At 43.8% G+C, this 23,810-nt stretch overlaps 1 long non-coding RNA gene across 1 annotated transcript in view; it reads right to left on the bottom strand.

Annotated features, from left to right (window-relative positions):
• Positions 1 to 23,810, bottom strand: part of LOC108497243 — a 71,033-nt gene that overhangs the window by 1,726 nt on the left and 45,497 nt on the right. Inside the window, exon 3 of the long non-coding RNA XR_001874722.1 lies at positions 10,738 to 10,835. This is a non-coding gene — a long non-coding RNA (uncharacterized LOC108497243). The remainder of the gene's footprint in view (positions 1 to 10,737; positions 10,836 to 23,810) is intronic.

Genomic DNA, 23,810 nt, shown 5'->3' with positions numbered 1-23,810 from the left:
CAGTCCAAGTCATTAACTTTTAATATAAAATTACTTCATATCTTATCACACTAATGCTTTCATCTACTAGACTTATAATGATTTTGCTGAATGACTTCCTGTATGTTCAACTGCTTTTCTTTTGCGAGCACAGAAAGGAAATACAAAACTATTAGAAAAATTTTGCAACTGTGAGAGAAAAATAAGCTTTTCATTCGCGTTTTCATGTTAGTTATTTAAAAGACTTGGAGCATACAAAGTTTTGCCTGTTTGCTTCAGGTTCGATACCTGAATTCTGAAATTTCAGGCAGACTACAGACCTGTCTTACCTTCTGGATTATAGAGCAAGTACAAAACTTGCCCTTAAGCAGAAACTGTGCTGCAAGCACAAGAAGCTGTCAATTCCGAGGCTAAATATCTGCTTTTCTAAGACATTCTCCTCAACAACATTTGCCAGGAGATGCTTGAAGAATATAAAAAATAAAGCCAGCCCCTGCTTTTTTGGTGGTCTGTGTCTCAGCAAGGGTGCAGAGCAGGTGGGAAGGTGCCTGCTGAAGCAATACCATCTAGTGGCAGCTGGAGAAAGAGAATGCCCCCAACAGGACCAGTGCTGTAAAGGTGAAAACTGAAGAGATGGTATCTAAAAACAAAACCACCTGCTTGTGAATACGTCTTTTTTCAAGATTTGTTTCCATGGTAATATATCAGAAAGGAAGATGACCAGAAAAGGAGCAGAAACAGGGAATGGACTGTAGTTACTGGAACCAATAACAAGCTCAGTTGCATGGCCTGGTCTAGCAGAAGTGCCAAGTGATCCAAGGGTCTGGCTTTTGAAATTACATTTCCCAGCAGCAAGCAAGTAGTATTGTGCAGCCTTACCTTTGAAACTGTTATCCACTTGCTTACAATTAGTAAGTGTTTGTACATGGTTAGAGCTTAGCCCCAGAGGAGATGGGGTAGAAGAGCAGGAAGATGTCAGACAGGGTTTTATTTAAAGTCATGGTTTGCTGTGCTAGGGGGAAGGATATATAATGTTTATGACTGGATATGCAGTGTAGTGGGACAATTCCTATATAAGAGACCTGGCATTTGTAGGGAGCAATAAAGTCTTTTATTACACCATCTGATAGAGCTTAGACAATTGTAGGGACTGTAAGTCTCTGTTGCTGAATAATGAGGACTTCTGTGCTAGAACACTGTGGGTTTTTTCTGTTGATCTAATTAGAGATGTTAGCTTTTCCTACCAACCCCTTCCTCTTTCAGTTTCTTCATGTTCTTGACTCCAGCATTACTGTAAATACTCTATTTATCTGTTCTGTCAACCTCTACACCCCAGAAAAAAAGAGGTGAGTTTAACGAAAGGTAAAATGAATGGATTGGCTGACTGTTTAAAACTCTTTGTGATAATCCAGGCTGAAAGCCCAACAAGCATAGAGCATGCTGCATAGTTGCCCACCCAGGTGCTGTGGAAATACAACCACAGTAACATCAATGCTTGGGTTAGCAAAGCATTGGGTTATCTAAGCATTATAGGGCTATATTACCTGTTACTGCACATTCCAGGATAAGTTAGAGCAAAGAGTTTAGACACCCCTCTTAGCTAATAGAGCTTAGAAGTCTCACAGTGTAATTTTCACCTCCTGCTATTACTGCTGTCATTCTGCAATGAAAACACTGGGCTACTGATGAAGTGGCTGCCTTCCACAGGCATTGTGAAATACCTGAGGCACCTACATTAACAGAGTGGGAAAGGCTTCATTCCCACAGCTGATAGAAGTCAACTAATATTTACCAATTTCAGGTGAGACTCTAGATACTGAAAGAAAGAGAAATCTTCTTTTTTTGTAGAGGCAAATGTAGTAAAAGTTTTACATGTTACATGCAATTAAACCAGAATGAGACATTCCATACCTCTGCCCAGACAAATAGTGTTGACCATAGAGCAGATGTTGTAGAATTCTTTTGCAGTTTTGGGGGGGACGGTACTTTTCCAAAAAGTAGTGTATATTAGCACAAAGCACAGAAAACATATCTCTTTCCCACTCCTATTTGGGCTATAGTTAGCTTTGGAAAGTGCAAAAGGTTTTCTGGAAGATGGAGAGTTATGGGGTGATGTTTCTGATGGGCTCAGCCTTGACCAGTTGCAGGTTATCTCGGAGCTGGCTGGCATTGGCTTTGTTGGACATAGGGGAAGCTTCTGGTATCTTCTCACCCTGTAGCCTTCTCCACAAAAATCTTACCATGCAGTACAGTATGATTTAAACTCTAGAAGATTTAAAAAGCCCATTAAACAATTTAAAAATTGCCATGACAACTAGCTTTGACATTAACAGGAACATCCGACACATGAAAGGAAACTCTCAACCTAAAGAGACCACAACAAAGCCCTTGAAATACAATAAATCTTAGTATTGGTAAGGCATGACAGGAGCCCCAGTGGGGTCTTTACTGAAGTGTACTTTCTACATTGCACAGCTGCAGTTTCTGTTCTTTGAGCTCCCCAGACATGATGTAACTCCACCAGTTAATGGACTGTTTTCATTGCACTGTTCACCTGAGTGATTGTTTCCACTCCCAAGCACAGGCAACATCAAACCAGCACCTGGCTGTGACTGTGCAGAGACTCAGGCACTCCCTCTTATCTCAAGGAGAATGTTGTGGATCAAAGCCTTATCTACAAAGATCTTCCAAAGGATGGATTAATGCTCAGCTTGTTACCCCCAACTGCTGAGACATGACAGTGCCTATACTTATCGCAGAGGTCAAACTTTTCAGATTTTTGTAGCTAACCAATCATAATAAGGAGTTATTAATTCCTAGGAAATTAATTTATTGTCTAGAACACAGGACCCAGCTAGTAAAGCATAACAGGTGTGTTCCCTTTGAAGTCTACAACTTGGAGTTCCATAGCATTCAGTTTTTCTGTCACTGTTTTCTAGCACCAAATAAACCTCAACATCCCTTTTCCATTAGTGTAACTCTCTTTTCTGGGGCAGGAAAATGCAGGGGTGGTGAGGTGGATAATTCTATAATTTATTTGCCACTATATCAGGATAAAACAATAAAATACCAACAACAATTAAATTTAGAGAAGTTCTACCTGTTCATTTGATGAAAATTTGTTCCTTGGTTGTAACATGATCATGTGTGCAAAAAATTCACATCCGATTAATATGACACATTATTGTTTAGCTAAGGCAGATCACGAACACTTTCCACCTTTGCTAAAAGGTTTAGTCACAAAGAGGAGATCAATTTTTAGTTAACACTAGAAATTTTCCAAGAAAAAAATAATCAGCAAGTACAGAACAATTGGGCTGCTCTAAGTGCCCATAAAAACCATAGAAAACTAGAAGTGTTTCTACTTTTATATCCAAACACAGAAGCACTAAAACCATTCTTTTAGGAGTGTAGGGGGGTCTTCTGCATTTATTTTGTGTTAGGCTTTTATTTTCCTTATCTGATTCTCTAAGGAATTTACCTGCACTTATACTAGAAAACCAATTAGGGCTGAGGCACAGGCATGAACTCTACCTGCCATCATCCCCATTACATCTTTGCCAGCTTGCTCCTGGAGTGGGTTTTCCTTTGGCAACCAACACTCTGCAGGCACCAAGTGGGGACAGCAGGGCAGCAGAGTCCCAGCAGGTGACACAGAAAAAAACCCTGTTCTCCTGCTGAATTCACAGGCACCACTGGAAGAAAGATGGTGAGTAGAGGAAATGCAACTAGGCAATACCTTGTACTATCAGAGCATGTTTTGGGGTTGGCTCACTCAGCTCCACGCTGGGACGGATGTGGCCAGGGCTGCAGTGCACTGGGAGCAGTAGGGAAAGAGCAATCCATAAGTCTGAATAGCAGGGGATTGTGCAACAAACATTAAATGTGTTCCTCAACTCCACCCGTACAAATAAACTGGAAAAGCAGTTGTTCCCTGGATAGATCTAGAGACACATTTAACAGAGGACGGAAACATGCACGGGTTTTATGGCTTGAATAATGTCTGCTCGTAAAAAGGCTGTTGTTTTGTGCAATGGGAACTGTAATACTTTATGCCTACTAGCTCTGGGATGACAGACCTTTTCCTTCAAAAGATACCCTCAGCAGCAGAATTGCAGCCTTCCCTTTCCTGCAGGTGAGTGCTGAAGCAGCACAGGCCCTCGGGGTCTCGAACCATCATTTCAAGAAGGAATTGGACTGTGTTTTACCTTCATCTCACAGCGTCAGAAACAAAATGCAAAAAACCAAAACCCCACATACTTAAAAAGGATACCTGAAAAAACCTGATAGTTGTAAAAGTGACATGGTGAACAAAAAAATTACTTCTCTTGGCAGATGTGTAATATTACGGTTACTTCACCTACTACTAACATTAAGTCCTTGAAAGGACAGTACAGGGGTAAAAGTACTCCGTAAGCCCATTCCGGGACATAAATGCAAATTTTCTGTTCTGAAATGCATATGTTCTGAAAATAATCCAATTTATGAAATAAAGACCTCATTTTGATTAGATCTCAAAGTCCCAAACTCCTTTAAAATTAATTAATTAATTCGAAATCAAAGTTTTCTGGCTCTAATCATGTCCTGGCAGACCTCTTGTCATCTTTTTATAACCAGAATTGGGGAAATCTTTGTCCAGGTGCTGTAAGGAGCTGGCACTAGAAACTGTAGACCTTTAAGAAGTTATTAGTGGAGCAGTCAAACCCCCAAAAATTCAGCTAAATACTTCTAGGACCCCCATTCCCATATCTGATACTAAAAAGCCTGCCCAAGTCATAGAAACTTGTCCAGATCGAGGCAAAGGAGAGACTTAAACTTGCATTTTTCGTGTCATGGTTATGTGCATGAGATAGATGTTTTTTCCCTTTAATGAAAGGGAATCAGTCTTCTGAGGACTTTTTACTTGAAACTACTGTGTTGCTGATAAATAAGTAAAAATAAAGCAACTGGGATAAATGCATGTATTTGATTATTGTTTGCCCCTGTTTTCTGTTGATGCCCTTGAAGATCATTTTGCATATGCGAGATAAAGTTATGAGCTTTGTATATTTGTCTGCAGGTGCAAAACATAGAAGATAAGGTGGAAAGAACAGCTACTGTGTTCAAAGCAGCCTTTGCGGTAGTCATTGGTGCATTTGAGTAGCCACCAGAATTCAAACAAATAGTATTACCAAGTGAGATCCACAAGCCAGCTGTGTCCACACTGTATAGACAGACACACTGGGAATTAGGATAAAATAAAAATCACCCTGTGTGGCTGACCAGTAAAGAGCATGTTTTAGGGAACATTGTTTCCATGCATCACCATAGAGAAAAAAGAATTAAAATTGTCTCCACGCTCCCCCCAAAAATATCAGAAATACAGATTTCAGATTCTCCTAGACACTACTGGATCTCTCCACTTCCTAAAACCTTTGGCTTTGTGGTGGAAGCATCCACTCCCAAAGGAGGAGGAAGAACACCTTCAGCTTACCTGCAGCTCTGCTATGGCCAGTCAACATTCTGGCACAGGCTGAGTGCAGGGGACCCACAGGACTCTCAAGCTAAGCAGAGAGATTTGGTTTAGACAGAAGATTGATAGATACAAACACATACGGACACATGTACTTTAAACCAGCAATAAAAAAGGCAGTACTTGGGAGTAAGTAATACTGTATCACAACAATTAGTGATATTACTATATGACTGCATTGTGTGGGAGGATTTAAAAACCTGTAATTTCATTGTTGAAACAGTCCTAAAAGTGAAGAATTTCTGATAAGCTTCACAACATCAATTACATGAAAATTGCTTTCCCTTCTCCCTGCTCCAGAGAATCTGTATGTTATTTTCATTGCATTGACACAAAAAATAGTCCCTGTTCGTCCTGTGTCCTGGAAAGCATTGCAGAGATCCAGCTCACTAGGCCATCCACACACCAAAATTTATAAACTTTTATAAAATTACCAGCTTTTCCACCATCCTGTTACATGCTATGCCATCCTTCAGTATGACAGTGATGCTATTTGCATTCTCCAGTAAAATGAATGGTAATATTCTAATAGCCATACAGGATGCCAGCATCTTATGATATAATCCAGACTTCCTCAACTCAATTAACAGAGTAACTAAATTTTAACTGACACTGTGGCTTCAGTTCTGTCCTTTGCATTTGGCACCTTAATTAGCTAATAAAATTCTCCAAGGTCAGCTACAGAGACAGGAGTTATTTGTTTGGATCCTGTACTCACCCAAAAGACATTTATAAATCCAGCCAGAGCCTGAGTTCAGCTTTCGGGTGAATGAACACTTCTCAAAGGCACCACGAATGCTAGTATTTAATTTACTGAGTAGCACACTTCATATTTTCTCCACCAAGAAGGATGGAGAGGTGCAAGTCAGGCTTCTCTCTTTACCCAGCTTTCCTGTTAGGCACAAGGAGGAGCAAGTCACCAGGAGATGCTGCAGAGTGAATCAACAGCGTGTCCTTGCTCTCAGTGAAGTCTCTCAGTGAAACACTTTGCCTAATCCAAAGCACACATGCTCGCTTTGCTCCAGGAAAAAGGCAAGTACAGAACGTGTCACTGCACAAATGTGTAGTCAAATATCTACAAGGATGGTTCGTTTCTACATCTTAAAAATGCAAATATGTGTCTGTTTGTTTTTTAACCGCAGAAGGGGTATGGGATATGAAAATCTGGAGCTCTGGAGATATCAAAAAGAGGGGAGAAAGTCACCACTTCCTCTGCACACCAGAACTGGTGGTCCTCTCCCTAGACATGTGGAACCACCACAACTCCTCCGAGACCTCACCAGGGACACATGTCACAGCCTTTAAAACTCACGTTGGGAAACAGCTTAAGCTCTCAGAGGGTGTCAGGATTTAGACTTAATTTTTTCTGATTTTCTACATACAGTAGCACAGAAAAGACAAAATACTCAAGCCTGCCACTGGAGACCTCTTGGTGAACACAGGGACAGATAGGGATCTTTGGAGCAGCTCTCCAGCAGGCAGTGAAGGACCGTGATCCACAGACTTTGGCTGGACGGGATGCAGTCATGGGGAGATGTGAAGGGGGTAAAGCACCCTGTGTGCTGCAGAGGCCAGTATTTCTCAACCTTTCCTTTCGACATGATGGCCCCTCCTTTCAGGTGATGGCTTCTCACTACCTTTAGTCTTTTCAGCACACTGGCAAACACATCAGTGCTCCTCTGTAATTGTTTTGCATGTAGGGACCTGTGTGTTTTGACAAGCTGCTGAAGAACAGGGAGCTTTAGAGGACCTGGAGGTGCAGAAGCCTGGGCAGGATTCTATTTGCTTTCCACTGTCGTAACTTTCCATTACCTCACGTCTCTGCCCCATGACAGGCACACACTTCTGCTATCTATGTGAAAACGAGAAAACACCCCTTTACCTCTGCCAGGCCTTTCACCAGGACACCAAAGGACTGCTACCCTTTCTCCCCCTCATCCACAACTGATCTGGCTGCAGCGAACAGCGTACACCTCAGTACCTGGCATACAGGGCATGGGAATGTGAACGTCAGTTTGGTGGTAGCTCCAGGCTGGTGATGAATGTTTCTGTTTCACTGACATCTACCAATGATAAAGCAATTACTTTCTAAATAAATAATCACATTTCATTGAATCTCCCTGACTTTTTCTTGCAACGAGGTGTTTTCGCTTGCTGGTCTTTCCTTTGCTTGTTACTCTTTCTGCTGAGACTGATAGGAATTTGGCCTTTAATGAAACCTTATGTTAAGACATGGTGACTGTTGCATACAGAAGAGAAAAGATGTCATTTTCTGGCCAATTTTTCTTCAGTTTAGAAGGACCCCCTCAAAATTAATCTAAAACATTGAAAAATGGGTGAGTGTGATGTAACTGTGGTTGTCAGCAAACTCAGTTAAGGATTAGGGTGTTCCTTTCACTGCTATGGCATAACTGCAATCTTTCCTCTGGCAACATTAACTAGCAAATCCTTGCAAGTCTTGACTTTATGTGCAGACTCTCGCTGCTGCTGATCTGTTCCTGAATATGCTTCAGATAGAGCTAGCAGGTTCCCTGTCAGCTGTAGCTGCCCTGGAGCTGGTTTTCCAGTTATTTGAAGGCAATTAGTCCTTGGTCATATTACCACTCACCAGCTCTCCGGTAAGCCTGGAGCAGAGTGACTTGGCTCACAGTTGGACTTCCCCAGCCCTTTCCCTACGTTAGACATTCAGAATCTGCACATTTTTAGGGTTTATTTCTCCTATAAAGGAAAATGCATAATGCCATGAGGTTTGCTTTTTCTTTCCCTTCATGGCTCCTGTAAAGGCTGCAATGTCCCATTCCCCCCCAGAGCCTAACACTGATAATCATCTGTTTTCCTCCCCCCTGAACAGCTTCATGGGACATGAGGGATACAGAGCTTCCTGAGGAGCTGAAAAACAAGGTCCTCCTCAGAGAACCTCAGACCTGGTCCTCATTAAAGTCCTTTCTACATAGTACAACAAAGAAAACCATACCAGAAACTTCCCCTCCAAGATCATCGAGTCCAATCATTAACATAACAGTGACAGGTCCATCACTAAACCCTGTTCACAAGCACCCCATCCACACGTTTTTTGAACACTTCCAGGGATGGTGATTCTACCACTTGCCTGGGGAGCCTTTTCTAATGCTTGACCACCCTTTCAGTGAAGAAATTTATTCAGATTATGTTTGAGAAGAGACCTGATGGAAAGAGGGGTTGCTTCTAAGAGCCTGAGCAATGTGTCCAGTGCCATCGCAAAGAGTCACCTCTGCCTGTCCAAACCACTGCATCCTGTTTGCGCTTCCCAGGCTCAAATCCTGCTGATGCCAGGGCTGCAGCACGTTAGATAACAAAATCCTTCTCGCTCCCATACCCCTGAGCAGGGCTGGAGGCAGCTCCGGAGCTGGCACACTCTGGGGCTCCTGCAGCCACGGCATTCCCCTTCCCGGAGCTGCCCTTTCCCGGAATCCTGCCAGGGAGATGCTGGGCTCCGGCTGCTCCCGGGTAGGCAGCAGCCCCTAGATGGAGCTGCGCAGCAGGGAATGAGCACCCGCCGCCGAGGAGCCCACCCGGCACCATCCCACCCACCCACCCGTGTCCGCGACCCTCCGGGCTGCGGGGTCTTCTGTTCAGCATCGCTGGGCTGAACCCTCAGATCAGGCTTGGGTGGCCGTGAACGTCTGGCAGCCCTGGGTGGGAAGGATGACTGGGTCTGGGGTTTTGTTTAACTCTGTTTCATTAAACCCCCTGTTTTTAAGCTGTTTCTAGAGGCAGGCTGCACTTTTCTGAAATTATTTTGGTAGAGGGGGAAAGGCAGCTGAGCCATAATCAAAGAAGTTTATTTCTGGCTATTAAATGGGAAAAAATATGTTAGTTTAATTGCATAATATTTCATAATCCAGCAACTATTTTTCATTTTTAGGCTGAAGCTTTGTAGTCCTTACCTGCTCTACTCATCAGTGAACTATAAGATACCCAAATCCTGTGTTTGGGTATCTTACCCAGACCACAGCAGCACCTCTGAGGACCCAGCTGCCAGCAGAGCCCCCAGCCCATGGCTGTCCTTGCACTGGGACCGTGGGTGTTCGGCACAGCCATTTCTGCAACAGACCTGGGGCATGCCCAGGAGTGCCAATGAAAGGCTGGACATGAATCCAGAAAGAGCAGATTGATGCTCACATCAATCCAGGCTTCACTACAGGTAATTATCCTGTATCTAAATTATGTCTGTGTTTTGCTGGAATACTAACACATTTCTTTTTTTATAGAGTTAATGCTTTATAATGGAAGTCACAGACTGAGCTCTGAAGAATCTGCATTAGCACTCTCTGTCAGGCCAGAGTCTGACCTAAAGGCCGTGAAAGCAGGGAAAACTGGTGTTGCCTTGGGTGAACATTGGCAGGTTGCTACAACTACACTGCAGGGGAAAATTGTGCTCTGCATTAGCTGTGTGAGAGCAGCCAGCCTGAAGGTGACAATTTCACAAGACAGAACATCTCATCTACCCAGAGACGAGGCTGGGTGTAAACACCCTTCTCCTTTGATACACAAAAGCATAATTACAGCTCCTGGAATTGCTCTAGCAAGAGCACTGACTTTCCCCTGCCAAGAATATGAAACTCACAGGAATGCCTTTTTCTTTTCCCTTTCTTCCATAGATGATGGCTAGAAACTCCCTCAGATATGTATTTTTTTGCTCAGCACATGCCACTTCAGATCGGTTGGGCTGGATCCATCCACAAAAGATGCTGAACAGTTGGTGTTTAGCCCACACAAAATCCTATCCACATCCACAAAAAAAGGTCTTCCTCTGCTTTTCTCACCTACAGGACTCAATTCAGCTGTATTTTCAGAACATGCAGAAGCCAGAGAAACAACTCTTGTCCTCAGCTCATTTACCCAGATTCAGGGGTGGGGTGGTCATCCCAGACTGAGGAGAAATGGGCTTTTCTTTTGGGATACACTGCTAAAGTTCAGTGCACACATGACTCCTGGGGGACTGTCCCCAAATATCCAGCCACAGATGAGCCCAGGATGGCTATTCTCTCAAGAACTTCTCTGTTCTGTTGACTTTACGTGAGGTGAAGTCCTCATTGCTTTTAAATATCTAGTGTATCACACAATCCCCAAGCAAATATCCAACCCACTGAAAGATTTTTCAGAGAACTGAGTTTAATCTTACAAGTGTGAAGGTCTAAAGATCACCCAGAATGCAATGGAGTCTTCCCAGGCACATCCCAGTAGCCCTTCCCAGTGTCACATACCCTCCTCTGTAGCCACCTCCAGGACAAGAGCAGAGAAAGGAGTAGCAGTGTTGGAGGGGAAGATTGCACGTCCGGATGGTACACAGTGGAAACCACTCCTGAAAATACAAAAAGCAGAATGTGTAATCTGAGCAGAGCAGTGAGAGAAATGAACCTTTATTTTTTTCCCTACTATATGGTGATTGTGAAATTTTTTTATAATTACAAGTGATGAAGGTGTTGTCATGCCTCAGTCAACAGACCGTGCCCCCAAATACCTCAACAACAGCCAAAGAAACATTGTGTTCTGCAACTCAGGTTTTAATTTTGTTGCCTCGAATCCCAGTACAAGTCTGGGCTGGTTTTATGAATTCTGATGATGTTGCAGCCTAATGTGGCAGCCTGATAGATGCAGACTGAAGGAAGGGGGGATTTAATAGCCCTGGCCTGAGCACTGAGCTGGTAATGAAGAAGGGTTGTTATTAGTCGTTTGCATAACATAAAAAGGAGATTCAGATCCAGGCTTAATAAATTCTTCTTTGTATGAAATAACACAGTTATAGCCACTTCTATAAAAATGTCAAAGCCTTTATATGAAGTAAATGTTCCTTCAGAGCATAAAATACAGTCCTACAACTCAATAAAAATCACTTGTGTCACTACACGGATTTCTTCGAAGGGTCACTCACAAGGCAAGGGGTGTGAACTGAAGCATCGCTCTCCTCACTAGGGGTGTGAGACAGCACGGTGACAAGAAGAGCTAAAGTTGGGGTGCCAGAACTAAACTGGGGACAGTGAAGAGCAGGCACAGAGAAGCAATGCTCTGAGTGTGGACCTACTAAAAAGGCACGCTGCTTTTTCTTGGTGGTGTTTTGGACCTGAGAAACTCTAGGTCATCACCCAAGATTAGTGGGCTCAGAGGTGGGTCAAACCCCCAGCCAGTGGGAAGTGGATGGATTGGGTGGCCGGGCAGCAAACAGCAACCCAGCACTGTGCAGTTGGTTTTGGTACTGGGCACAACTGACAGAAGACAGATTCAGGTATTCAAAGACAACTAGTGATGCTCCATGTGGAAAAAGTCACTGCAGCAGTGGGGAAGGCTCAGCTGCAAGCACCCTGACTGTGTGGTAGTGTCACAGGAGCCTCAGCCAGCTGCTCCATGCAGTTTTCTGTCTGGCATTCTCCCCTTGGAGAGCTGCACATGCCCCATACTTGGGCCAGTGCCTGTCTGGGTTGATGTGCAGTGCACCAATCCCTTCAAGTACAGCTCCTGCAGAGCGACAGGAGGTCAGTGGAGCCCAGGAGGCCTGGCCATGCCCTGCAGGGAGCCCCAGGGTGGCCATCAGCACTAGCACAAAGGTCCACGACCTTCACTCATCTTCTCCTTGAGCAGCTCAAGGAGTAGAACTCTGTCTGAATCACAAATAGCAACTAGTTTCCGTTGAAGACAGATATACTTTTCATACTTTGAGATGTTGAGACTCAAGGATCATGGTGACCCTGGAAGAGTCATCACACCGCAGCAGGAGTGTGAGTGCTATTTCTCAATGAACTAGTTGAGGTGGCAGCAGCAGTGTAAGTGCAAATTCAGTGCTCCTTCTGGGTTATAATAACCTCTGAAAGGGTACACTCAGTTGCAGAGCAGCAAGCAGTTTGAGGAAGCATACTTTCCTTCCTATATATAATCCTGGGTGCAGAACAAGCTTTGCATCCTTACTGTGCAGACAGCCCTAAAGTCCTGATCCTGACACAGAGCAGTGCCTCAGGGCTGTCTGCTTGAAAGGCCCAACTTAGACTGGCCTAGGAGATACAGGCTTATCGAGAAGTTGGCTAGTAAAGTCCTTTCAGAAACTATGTGTACTAAATCCATGCTCCAGGAGCCTGTGCTCCCTTCTTTTAAAAATTAAATTGTCATTGTAGGGACACCCATCCTTTCCATCACAGGTAGAAGGGCTATGTAACTCCCAGCTCCCAAAATACTGGTGCTTGCAGAGGGATATTCCCTTTAGCAGATGCACCCGTTCTGTCCCAGGGAGCTGTGCCCTTGTTGCTGCACTACTACAGACCCTTTCCTCCCTAAGTGCTTTAAAAGCTACTTCACCCTCTGTCCCCTAGAATTTTGGCAGAATTTAAGGCCACACAAAGAGAACATGGTTATCTCATCTAGACCACCGTCAAGACCTATGGCTGGGATGTGGCCAACTGGAAAGCAAGTCACGACTTGCTTTCACTTTGTTTGGAAGTGGGCAGACTGTGTCTAGCTTTCTGCCACACACAGAGGCCTGTTATTACATTCACAAATATTCAGAAATCATGGGGGATTCAGGCTGTGGTTCTGCAAGATGTGAGAAATTTGTTTTTAGTCTCCATCAAAAACACCCCAGTCACACAACACAACCCAGTGGCCAGGTACCAACCCAACCAGCCAACGCAAATCTGCTCAAGACTTTCCAAGGAGTGACTTTGGAGCAGGAGATTTCATCCCAGATCGAATACCAGCTGTGCCCCTGTAGCCAGCATAAACAGAAGTACACACTCACGTAGCTATGCTCATATGCAGACCCTTGACCATGGACAATGTTCATCCAGCTGGAGATCTGTAATCCTGTGGATCCAATACTTAATTAACTGAAATTTTCCAGCATTTTAAGTTCTGCTCCCACATACTACACAGAGTATCATGCATTTCTGTGTGCTTATTTGGCTGAGTTTGGGCAACTCAGGAATAATAGTCTGGAATTTGACACAATTTCCCTAAATAATCCCACACTACAAAATGCTGTGAGTCAAAGTGAAGATTTCCAGGTTGTCCCAAAGCTTGGAAAAGCTTCTTGGGCAAACTGCGCGGCTCCAACGAGACACGCGCTCCTGATTTGACTGAAGGATGCTGAACCAGTAATTTTCTCTCCTGCATTTTCAAAAAGAATAGGTATAAAACCACACACACACGTAACCTATAGCTGTGATTAGCACCATAGTGATTAAGCAGACATTCCTTGCAAGAAAAGAGGAGAATAGAGCAGTTACGTACACACCGACTTCCACATGCATACAAGACATCCTCCTTGAAGGGGGAATTATGGTGCATGGGGAGAATAAATCATCCCAGGCATATCTGGGGATGTCCCATGCTCCCTCAGCACTCCCTCAGGAAACAGAATGTGGAGAAGCTAAAATAAATTGGAGAGATGAGCAGTAATTTATTTTCCCGTCTGGAAAAGATAATTTAACTACTCAATTAAACATTGCCTGAAGCCATACTATTAGAGTTGCACATCCCATCTGTAATACAGATGGATCTTGCTCTCTTATTACTGGTCTTCATGCTGTCTGGTACTTTAAAATTCTGGTTTAATTAGATGACACCTTCCACAAATGCTGAGCTATTGGAACATAATTCAAGTAGTATCTAGGAATTTTTGCCATCCAAGAAACCTTCTGTAGGAATCATATGTTCTCATATCTCTGACATATAAGAGTAGATTGGAAGCAATACTGAGTAAACTGATGCTATATTATTTCTTACTTTGTGTTATTTTGAAGCACAGTGCTTCAGTCTGGGGTCTTTTCTCTCATTTATCAATGGTTTTCACCTAAGATCATCCACAAATCAGATAGCTTTACAATGTATTTTTCATTGATTTTTCTAAAGTGTTGATTCAATATTGAAATAGATCATTTTAATACTGAATTAAGGAGCAAGTATCCCCATTATGAGGAGATTTCATTACGAAAGCATTTATTACACCCAATTATAGCTGTCTTGAAACTATGCAGTTATTTGGAGAGGTTTGTGAGCGATGCCTGGATGGGCAGGCAACTCTTTGATGGGCAGGGACTTGTATGAGTGGAATACTTCAGAAGTGCCTGGCAATTCCCCCAGTCTCCTTGCCACCCCTTTACCCATCTGAGCCCAAGCACAGCAGGCATTTCCCTGGAGGAAGCACAAACCCTGCAAGTTTAAAACCCACAAAGCCACTCCTGAAAGGTGGAAACAACCAAGATCCACAGATTTGGGGATGTGGCACTTAGGGACATGGTTTAGTGATGAGTGTGGCAATGTTGGGTTAAGAGTTGGACTCGATCATCCTAGAGCTCTTTTCCAATCTAAAAAATTCTGCGAATCTATGACTTCTGACTTAAAAGTTCAGGGGAATTTACATGTGATTGAGAATTTTGCACCACAAATACAACTGAATGAGCAGGAACTTTTTGCTTTCACGTGAAAAGCTCCATCTATCTCTCCAGCAAGGAGAAGCACTTTACCCCTCAGATCCCCATGGCATCTCCCTAGCTTAGTGGGAATTTAGACAAATATCAGTTTCTTTCCTGATATGTCGTATTTTTACTAACCATTCTAGTCTAACAATTTTTGCCAGGATGGGAGATTCCCTTGTGCTGGCAGCTGTATGAACACAACACAAAACCAGTGTTTTATAAGCTCCTTCTTGATAAAGACACTGTAACTTTGGGAAAAATAGAAGGATTTACATGCACAATGAACAGATCTCCTGTGACCACTGCTCCTGGATGTCTTGGGTTGACTAGTCAGCTGGGCTATCAGTGACATCTTTAAGCATGAGAACAGTTTTCTTTATCCCATTTTATCTGAACTGCTATAACTACAGATTTTTTTGTTGCTGTCCAGCTTATTTCTGTAACTCTTAAATTCTTTACCTTAACAGTGTCACCACTGGATGTGCAGTACACTGTGATTTCTTTATATTGTACTACTTTTATGAGTCATAGGAAGCACTGAGGGACAAAAAGCATAATTGAAGGTGTGAAAACATGTATACAGTCTATGTGTACTGGTCCCTGTAGGTTTTATGAAATCCCATGAAGAGGAAGCCAAGGTTGACTTCCCTCAGAGTCTTAGAGAGAGTTTAAAAAAAATGAATTAAAAATTTCCAAAAGATAATTCCTTCACTGTTAGATTTGCACCAGAAACTCATCACATATATCAGATCCTTGGTTACATATGCAGATGTTTCAGCCATATGCAATAACATATGGCACGTTTCTCACAATAACTAGTCTTTTTTTTCCCCCGTGTAAGGCTACAAAAACAAACACAGAGTGTCTCAGCCTGCTTAGGACAGAGGGGGGTATCTCTACTGGCTTCATCTCCTCCTGCCAGACTAACTGCCCACCAGCCAAACATTGGTTCAGCTACCTCTCGCTCTCCAGTCCACTTCCCAGTTATCCTGGTACAAGCCAAGCTCTGCAGAAAATAGCTTTCTCCCAGACCTCACAGGGTGCAAGCTGAGTCATGTCCAGCCACAGAATCACAGAATGGGTCAGGGTGGAAGGGACTGCAGTATGTCATCTGATCCAACCTCCCTGCTCTAGCAGGGTCATCCCAGAGCACATTGCATAAAACTGCCTCCAGATGATTGTGGAGTAACTGCAGTGAGGGAGACTCCACACCCTCTCGGGGCAGCCTGTTCCAGTGCACGGTCACCTGCACAGAAAAGATGTTCTTCTTCATGTTTAGGTGGAACTTCTCGTGCATCGGTTCCCGCCCGTCACCTCTTGTCCTGTTGCTGGGCATCACTGAGCAGAGCCCAGTCCATCCTCTGACACCTCCCTTCAGGTACTGACAGACATGGGTGAGATCCCCCTTTAGTCATTTCTGCTTGAGGCTGAACAGGCCCAGCTCCCTCAGCCTTTCCTTGTAAGAGAGGTGCTCCAGTCCCTTAAACACCTTTGTCACCTTCCACTGGACCTGCTCCAGGAGCTCCATGTCTCTCTTGTCTTGAGGAGCCCAGAACCGGACTCAACACTCCAGATGTGCCTTACCAGGGCTGAGTAAAGGGGCAGGATCACTTTGTCCAACCTGCTGGCAATTCTCTTCCTAATGCACCGCAGGATACCTCTGGCCTTCTTGGCACAAGGGCACTGTTGGCTCATGGACAGCTTGCTGTCCACCAGGACCCCAAGGTCTTTCTCCTCAGAGCTGCTGTCCAGCAGGTCAGTCCCTGGCCCGTACTGGTGCCAGGGTTATTCCTCCCTGGGTGCAGAACTCTACATTTGCCTTTGTTGAACTTCAGACAGTTTTTTTCCGCCCATCTCTCCAATCTGTTGAGGTCCTTCTGAAGGGCTGCACAGCCCTCTGGGGTATCAGCCCAACTTTATGTCTTCAGCAAACTTGCTACCCCTTCATCCAAGTCACTGATGAGTAAGCTAAACAGTCCTGGGCCCAATATTGAACCTTGGGGGACACCACTAGTGACAGGTCCCCAGCTAGATCCTGTGGCCCTGATTAGGACCCTCTGGGATCTGCCAGTTCTTAGTCCACCTCACTGTCCTCTCATGCCTTCTTCCCTCACGGTGTGTGGGTGTTTTGTCCACCACAACAAGTTTGGCCATGTTATTAGCAAAGGAAATTAGAGCTAGGCACCTTTAATCTTGGTCGAACACCCTGGTGTTTGATCACAGTGTCTGGTGCCTCTGCTGGAAGGTCAATAGCAACAAATTAAGTGCTGCTTAAGCTCTACTGATCAGATCAACTCCTTGCCCGAGATGTTCCTGTGGCAGAACAGCCTGGTTGCAAATACCAGCTCACCTCCTTCCCAGGTGCCCTTTGGCAGCAGTGCACATGTTGAGAGCCACCAGCTTCACAAATCTCACCAAATGCAGACATTTCTGTGTCTGATAAGCGACCAGTTTTTGCATTTGTTAAAGTTATTCATAGGGCAGAGAGTTTTTTCTGAGTGCTGGAGGAAAAATTGCTAACTCAGATGGAATTCAGTACAAGCACTTGAGATTGAAAAGGTCATGGCTGTTAGACTGGGCAAAATTTATTTCTTTTTGGTTATAACAGCCACAAACATGGAAAGAGAAACTTCAGGGTTCCAGCCTGACTTGCAAGGAAATAAAGACACAGATCTATAAGACATTTTAAGCTAATAAACCAAAAGGCAGATCAGCATGCTTGATGGCACAGGATCGGAGAGAGATGTTTCAAACTATTACAAAATTCCCAAAACAGAGAAATTTAGAGCAGCTGCTAAAATGGGGAAGGGCTTCGGGGAAGGAATTTTGATTTACAAAACAATTATGAAATTTTATGCTTTTCTCACCCCTCGACATGTATTAAAACTTTGCTAGCTATCCTGAGGTTAGTTTCCCACTTGCTCTATACAATTTGCAACATCAACATTTCAGTCAACAGAAAAACAGTTTGACAACTCCTTAAACACAAAATTGTCATTTCCAGTAGAAATATGAATGCAGCATAAGCACAGCTGTAAAAACCATGAATGTTTGAGAGTTATAATCTTCAAAGTACTGCTTTCTTCACTGCGAAAAAGGGAATGCTTTACTTACAGACAACTTTGTTTCCTAAATGCCTGTCTGAAGCAGGAATTATTCAAATAATGTGACTTTCTGGAGACACAACTATTTCAGACCTCTGCTGGAAGTTTTTTGAAGGAAATGTTGGTATTAACATGTAAGAAAGAATATTTGTTTGTGAGGGAAAAAATAAATAATCAGATACGAAAGGATAAAACCTGTTTATTTTCAGGTTCTGCTTCTCAGCTCCTTGTCTAAATAAAGATTCTGCAGCTCTAAAGGAACATGATTGTGAAGCCCTGAACCTCTGCCTGCCTTCTCTCTCTGATCCCAGCAGGAGAAGTAGCTGTTGAGGACATGGGAGCTGTGAACCAGTACTCCTCTTATTTGAGAGATATGGACGAACACACTTGGTTACAGAAACTGGACAATATCTCCAGCTGGTCCCCAGCCCCACCTACTCGCAGGGTTTAGCCTGGAAGGAGCCCATCCTGTTTGGCTGAGCCTGCCAGCTCTGGAATTATTTTCCATGACTCTTTTCAAGGGCCAATTCCTGCTTTGAGCACTTGTCGGGAATAATGGAGTTCTGCAAGTGCCAGCTCCAGAGCACACACAGAGCTCTTGGGGGGAGCAGAGCTGCAATGCCAACTCTGTGCCTGGTTTAAAATTATTATTTTACTATTTAAACTATTTAATTTTTTTATGACCTAGAGGCTTAGTAGTTTACTGTGCTAGATGAAGAATACCTCCTTCTATTGGAAAACAGAGGAAAAAAACCCCAAAGCCATACATTTCACTTTTCTCCTGGGTTCCTCTTGGCAGCTCTACAGCTGCTGCCTTACTGAACATATGTACTAGGGGAGGTCAAGTTTATCTCCTTTTTCTCCTCAGGAAAAAAAACTCCATTCCTAGCCCAAGGTCTGGCCAGCTTTTGGGTACTTAATTTCAAGCTGACCACCAAACCACTATCACCCTTCAGCCCAGGAGCATACATGCCACAGGAAAGAGGATGATGTGAAGGGCACAGGAGGCTGACTGGCATCCAGGAAAATCATCCAGTCCTCTGGAAGAGGGTGATAGCAAATAGAGCAACAGCTGGCAAGAACAGACCAATAAAAATGTGGTGTTGGGGGATGAGAGGGGAAAAGATGGATATAACAATCTGTGCTTATCCAAGTTTGGCAGCTGAATCACATATTCTGGAAAAGATAAAAATACATTCAGGCTTGAGATGCCTCCATGGGGATCTTACACCTGATGGAGTGATAGCAAAGAACTCTGCTCCATGGACTCCTCTGGGCACAGTGACAGGACAAAACTGAAATATAGGCAGTTTTGTTTAAAAGTGAAAGCTTTTTGTTTGTTTGTTTGTTTTTATTGTGAGTGTAGTCAAACACAAGAACAGGTTGCCCAGAGAAGTTGTGGACTCTGACCTTGGACATACTCAAAACCCAAGTGGGGATGGCACAGGACAGCCTGCTCTAGCTGGTTCTGCTCCGAGAAGGGCTGGACTGTCCCATCTCCAGAGCTGCCTGCTCACCTCAACTATCCTGTGACGCTAAATTAGGTGACAGCCATAGACAGCCTAAGAACAACTTCTTGCCTGGTGTGCATGTGCTGTACCACCTTTTGTCAAAACATGGAGGGCACCCTTCACCTCAATTTAGACAAAGAATAAACTTAGTGAAGGACATTATTTGCATATTGAAAAAAAACCCCTTCAACATCTTCTGGGCATACTTTGCTCTTCTCAGTGAGAGAGACAAAGGCTTCAGAATAACCAGTGCAAAAAGGGACCTGATTTCTTCAAACAAAACAGCTCAAATGAGTCATCCCATATTCCTGGCACAAACTGCTGCTAGCTCTTGGATGTTAAGTGAGATGGGCAGGATATACTAGGCAGTAGCCTGACTGTACATGAATTAAGAGATGGATTTGGTCATGCCAATTATTTTCAGAGATTAGCCTTTGCAAACACACTTTCTACAGCCAAATCAATTGCTGGCCCTGTTCAGGCACCCTTGTTCTCTCACCTCTTCTGTCACCTGCCATCCTTCAGCAAAGCAACCAACCTCTTCATATGCTGAGCTCGTTCAGTGATTTCCTCACCTGGATTTTGGTTTCCACCTGTGTCTCTTTGCAAGCACACCTAGCACAGAGCGCCTATTTGCTTTTCATGCTGCCTGCTGTATTTCAACAAACTGAACCCAGAGCACACAAAGGTGAAGTCTTCATTCCGGGCAGGACAGAGACTTGACACATTTCTCTGCTTACCATCAACCCTCGCACACTGATGGTGTAATAATTCACATTTTGTCATTCTAGAACAAGAACAAAACAAGTCAATTGACCCCTGTTTGACTCTAAATTGTTTTCTGCATTGTCAAAACACACAAATTTAGAAAGATAATTACCCCACTACTTCTGAATGACAATCTCAAGTTGAACTATAAGATCTCCATGGTCCATCTATGTCTTTGCAGCTGAACTTGCTCCAGATGCCCACAAACCAGAAAGGCAGATAACCGGGAAGGCTTCACTGGGCTTGTGCCTCTACCTCTCACTACAGAGAGAAAGGGCCAAGTAGTACCCCTACCCTCAGAGGCAGTGTGGGAAAGCCCACGCAGGCTGGATGGGCCTTGGAGCAGACACAACCTCCCACAGCACTGCCACAGCTCATCCACAAAGATCAGCCTGACTGCCCTGTGACAGAGCAGGAAGAACAAAGCTGGAAAGCAACCACCTGCTGAGACCATCTCCCCTGGAAAACTGCTGGAAAGACACAGGCTTGCACACTCCAAGCACAATCATAGGGCACTGAACTTTCATTATCTTACCTTCTACCAAAACGTGAGGGGGCAAATCTTGTCCTCTTGGGAGCAGGTGCTGGATGCTGCTGGCTCAGCTGATCCAGAGGAGCCAGACTGCTGTGGAATTGTGACAGCTTGAAGGGTCAAAGGCACCCCAGGGCACTCAGGGAGCCAGGAGTCCCTAAAGTGCCACTATAAATGTCAGGACAGAGTAGCCCAAACAAGAGAAACTGCAGCCCGCAGGCAGAGCTCACCAGCCACAAATCTCCAACTGCCCCTACCTGAGTGAAACTAATTTAACAAGGAGCAATAGGGGAATTGGCTAGGTCTCAATCAGGCTAATTAGGGCAATGGTGTGAATCAAGCAGGTAGTGAGGAAGAGCCTGGCCTCTTGGAGTCATATGGGGACCTGACAGGGGTTAACATCAATGCTGCACTTGAGTGTTTGCTTGAAAATCCGTGTGTCTTGCTAGTTCTCTGTCTTTCCCACAGGGATTTGGGCTGCAGTAAACCCAGCCCTTCCTCTGAGCACAGCACAGCACAACACCTCTTACCATGCCTCTAGCAATGCTTGTTTATGTGATCTTGCCATTGCTTTCTATCCAGTAATCCCTCTTCATTGTGGTTTCTGCAATGGGTTGTCACCAAGAACTGTTCATTCAATCACCCTTTTACTGGTAAGAAAACATCACGTGCTCTTTCACAGGTTTGTCAAGTGTGGAACCCAACCTGCACACACTCTGTCACAGTAAGAGTGCTGCCAGGAGCCTCTGTGCAGGTCACTGCAAGCCCTGAATCCAGCTCAGTATGCACAAAGCCATGCCCAGACTCCCATCTTCCTGTTCCATACATGGCTGTGCACCTCACCTGCTGTAAAAGCCCCAACCTGACATGGTCTCTATCAAAAAGTGCTGAAGTTAGAGACAATAAACCACTCATGGAACAACTATCAGCCCCAAAATCTGTACTTTTAGCTTCAAAACACAATCTATCACCAGCTGTCACTTTGCCTGACTCAGAGCTCACAGATGTTCAGTGTAATGGTACACATTTAATATAGATACATATTTCCCTTTGCTTTTTCTATCACAATTGTAGAACAATTAGAAAATAATCCAGCTATGTTTTATTCTAGGTCAAGGCTAGCAGTTATTAACATAAGTAGTTATGATATGTTTTTCAAGAAAAAGCTGGCCTCGATTCAGTTTTTTTCCAAATCAGAAACTGTGTTATTTCATTTCTTCTGGATCCACATGGAAGCTAATGCAAGGTAGTCCTCTCTATTTATGTTTCTTGATTTAGCTTATACCATTATATATTAATGTAGACTGCCACTTGGCCAAGGCCAAGATTTAAGGTGTAACTGTGCTCTCCTCAGGTTGCTAATTCTTCCCTGAGTGCTCTTGCTAGTACTGCACAAAGCAGGTGGTTAATCACACCCCAGGTAACAGGTCTCAGGGCTCCCAGGGATGCAGCCACTTTGTTGTTTTTGTTGTCATTCCTGTGCTTTTTTTTTTTATGTTTTAAGGTAATGTAGCAGGGTCAGGATGTGGAATACTGCAGAGATTAACTAGGCAATTCACTGTTGGACACACAGCTAGAGAGTGAACTGTTGAAAACCAACACAATTAACCAGTGGTAATCTCTGATGTAAGATCTGAGACCAAAAGCTGATTCAGGATTTCAGAGGAGGAAGAAATATTTCTCTGACTAATGAGCACAACACTGGCCTGGGCTCTTAAAACATCTGAAGCCCTGTAAGCTTTATGTTCCAAAAGAAATATCTGCTTCTGAGTTCTGGAGCTGAAAAGGCCAAAAGGTGAGAATGTCCCTGTGGTGAGCTGCCCACACAGGGACAGGCCATGGGGCAGGGTAGCCAGCAGCTTGCTGATCCTTCACACACAGGACCATGTTTTGCAGTCAGAACATCAGTGACATCAGTATTTTCCTGCTGCCCTTAGATAGATAAATAAAACTGTACCCAGTTTCTTTTTTTTTTTTTTTTGCATTCCTTTGCTCAATTTTTTTTTGTTGCTGTACAATGAAATTTTCTGCTCTCTTTCAATGGCCTTAACATTTAATTACTTAAATCAGAGAAATGTTTTTACTTCTTTGTTAGATAATCTGCTTTCTTTGAACTGTGAGGCAATGCAGAAATGTCCTGTGGGGAACACCAAGAGATGATAGGTCAGACGAATGCTACAAGGTGTAGCTTTGGGATCTTTTGCTGGGACTTGCCCACTGTCCTTAACTAATAAGGGACGCGAGAGAGACCATAACCCCAGTGTCATGAGGGGTTGAGGGACCCTAATGTCACCATCCCTGGAAGTGTTCAAAAAACATGTGGATATGGCACTTGAGGACATGATTTAATGGTGAACATGGCAGTGGTGCTGGGTTGATGGTTGGACTTGATGTCTGAAAGGTCTTTTCCAGCCTTAATGATTCTGTGACTAGAAATCAGCTCCACTTTCTCCTCTAGTAATACCTACTGTAAATGCTTTTGTTTTATTGTAGGCTCTAATTATCTGTTTTGGTTTCATCACTTGTGTTGGTGATGAGTGAAACAAATGTGAGATTGTCATGTTCCAATGCTCTGTCAGCAATTTAGTCCTGATTAAAATACATCTGTGTTGCAAAACCAAGACAGCACTGAACCACTCTCTCCTTTAGCTCTCAGAAACACCACCAAAAACTGTCCAAACACACACTGCCCATAGAGAGCACCTTCCCCATCCAGTAAGAATGCACATCACTCTCTTGCCCTAGAGCCAGACATTTAAGTAGTTACTGAGCTGCAAATAAAATCCATAATGGCTTTTAAAATGTTGCTCAAATTAGTGCTTAATTATGTGCCCTCCTCTGGGAGGTCAGATCACGTGTTTATTTAAATTGCTCCTTCTGAAAGGCTTTAGATGGCCTGGCAATCTGGGCCACTGAGGTCAGTGGGAATTTTGATCTGAGAAATACAGAGAGCTGGAAGTA

The sequence above is a fragment of the Lepidothrix coronata genome, unplaced genomic scaffold (assembly GCF_001604755.1).
Source record: "Lepidothrix coronata isolate B3197 unplaced genomic scaffold, Lepidothrix_coronata-1.0 Scaffold2, whole genome shotgun sequence".
NCBI lineage: Eukaryota > Metazoa > Chordata > Aves > Passeriformes > Pipridae > Lepidothrix > Lepidothrix coronata.
Note: the sequence above shows the minus strand (reverse complement) of the source record. Positions and strands in the feature narration are given on the sequence as shown.